General features: G+C 41.2%; 1 protein-coding gene across 1 annotated transcript in view; it reads left to right on the top strand.

The window, feature by feature from the left end:
- Positions 1–2,500, top strand: part of LOC106874939 (uncharacterized) — a 231,779-nt gene that overhangs the window by 104 nt on the left and 229,175 nt on the right. The window contains exon 1 of the mRNA XM_052965652.2: positions 1–2,500. This exon is cut by the window's left edge and continues 104 nt beyond it; it is cut by the window's right edge and continues 587 nt beyond it. The gene's annotated coding sequence lies outside the window, so the exon portion shown is untranslated.

Below are 2,500 nucleotides of genomic sequence, written 5' to 3'. Positions count from 1 at the left end.
AATACCATCCCGTCAGTAATCACTAACTGCACAACAACCCGTACCATCCTCACTGTCAACAGCTTCGTTGAACCAAGAATAATGACGGCTACAATCAACAATGTCGGTAAAATAACATAACAATAACAGCAACAGTAACTATAGCTACAAGACCAATGACACGAACGCCGACAACGACTACTAAAGCAATAAGTATCACAGTTACTACTATTAATCTCACAGCTAACACCACGACCACTATGACTACGATAACGGAACTACTATTAGTACTACTAATACCATTGCTACAGCTGATAATATTATTAATAAACGTTTCGATCATACACACTCAGCAAAATATTCTTTTCTACTCGAGGCACAAGGCCCGAAATTTTGGGGGGCGGGGAGGGGGCCAGTCGATTAGATCGACCTCAGTATGCAACTGGTACTTAATTTACTGACCCCGAAAGAATGAAAGGCAAAGTCGACCTCAGCGGGATTTGAACTCAGAACGTAAAGACAGCTGAAATACCCATTTCTTTACTGCCCACAAGGGGCTACACACAGAGGGGACAAACAAGGACAGACAAACGGATTAAGTCGATTATATCGACCCCAGTGCGTAACTGGTACTTAATTTACTGACCCCGAAAGAATGAAAGGCAAAGTCGACCTCAGCGGGATTTGAACTCAGAACGTAAAAACAGATGAAATACCGCTAAGCATTTCGCTCTGCGTGCTAAAGTTTCTTATTTCAAACTATTGCCCATATCGTGAACGAATGCCCTTGATTTGCCCCAAAACAATATAAGTTGTGGCGACGCGATTAAGTAGCGGAAATGCTACAAAGTAAATTTTGTGTAAAGTGGCGGCTAGAAAGAGGCAAGACGTGGTATGAGCACAAACCATAGAGGTGGACGGAAACGAAGATCTGTAAAATGTTGCGGGATTTTCCAATCCAAACAAACCAGTTTCTTTAGCACAAGCTAAACCTAAGTGAACCACTTGTCTTATATAGCTGTTGCGTACTCATTTGACACACGAATGGTCAAGAAGGAAGACGAAAGTTAGACGTACACGACCCCCTTAAATACGAGATAGCTCGACTGTGGAACATGAAGAATGTGAAAATAGAGCCAAATATTGTTGGTTCTTTAGGGATAGTAACAGAAGGCATCAAGAAGAATATAAAGAAATGGGAATTGAGTGGCCAGTAGAACTGTTACGATGGTCTGTCTCCTCGGCACGGTCAGAATCATCAGGAAAGTAGTAGATAGTTGAAAAGAACAGATAGCATGATATTGTAGGCTGCATATAGCAAGCCCGTTGCACATGCAATACCCCAGGAGTAAGACAATTACATCGACGCTGGTGATCAACTGGTATTCAATTTATCAACCCCAAAGTACGAAAGGCAAAGTCAAACTGGGTGGATCCTTTCTGCCATAATTGCAAGGCCTAACATTTTAGGCGTTGGGTATAATCAATTACATAGTTCCCAGTGCTGGACTGGTACTTATTTTCTCGACCTCAAAAAGATGAGAGGTAAGGTTGACCCCAACGGTATAATATTAATAATAAGTACCCAGCATTTCACTGGTACTTAATTTATCAACCTCGAAAGGATGAAATGCAAAGTCGACCTCGGCGGAATTTGAACTCAGAACGTAAGGACAGACGAAATGTCGCTAACGATTCTTATTTCTTTATTGCCTACAAGGGGATAAACACAGAGGGGACAAACAAGGACAGACAAATGGATTAAGTCGATTATATCAACCCTCCAGTGCGTAACTGGTACTTATTTAATCGACCCCGAAAGGATGACAGGCAAAGTCGACCTCGGCGGAATTTGAACTCAGAACGTAGCGGCAGACGAAATACCGCTAAGCATTAACGCCCGGATTCTGCCAGTTCGTCGCTTGAATAATGATGATGATGATGATGATGATGATGATGATGATGATGATGATGATGATGATGATTTAGACACAAGGCCTGAAACTTAAAAAGAGCGGGAGAAATATTAAATCTACCACCGTATTTCACTGGTACCTTATTTTGTGAACTCCGAAGGGATGAAAGGCGAAGATTACCTCAGCTTGGTATGAACTCAAGAGTTTAAAAGCCGTAACGAATATGGCACGGTAATTTTTACGAGTTCTAACAATTCTTTATATCTACTAACTTTAAAAAATTGTTTCTGACATAGGTACATGGTCCAGAAATATTTGATGGCTAGGGGTATTTGATCGGCACTTTATTATAGCAACTCTGGAAAAGTAGATAAAAGTCAAAATTGATCTCAATGGGACTTGAAAACGGAAATTAAAGAACACCGGTACAAATAGCGCAAAGCATTTTATTCGACGCTCTAACAATTCTGCGACTCCACACAGCTGTCCTGGCAGCTTTACAGGCCCGTGGGCAAATCGTTGCACTGGGCCCTATAGTATTTTTTTGGTATTTCTTAACAGCAAGCTACAATATATATAGACCAGAATTGGACCACTTTAACTGT

This window comes from Octopus bimaculoides, chromosome 2 (genome assembly GCF_046866305.1).
Source record: "Octopus bimaculoides isolate indiv1 chromosome 2, ASM4686630v1, whole genome shotgun sequence".
NCBI lineage: Eukaryota > Metazoa > Mollusca > Cephalopoda > Octopoda > Octopodidae > Octopus > Octopus bimaculoides.
Note: the sequence above shows the minus strand (reverse complement) of the source record. Positions and strands in the feature narration are given on the sequence as shown.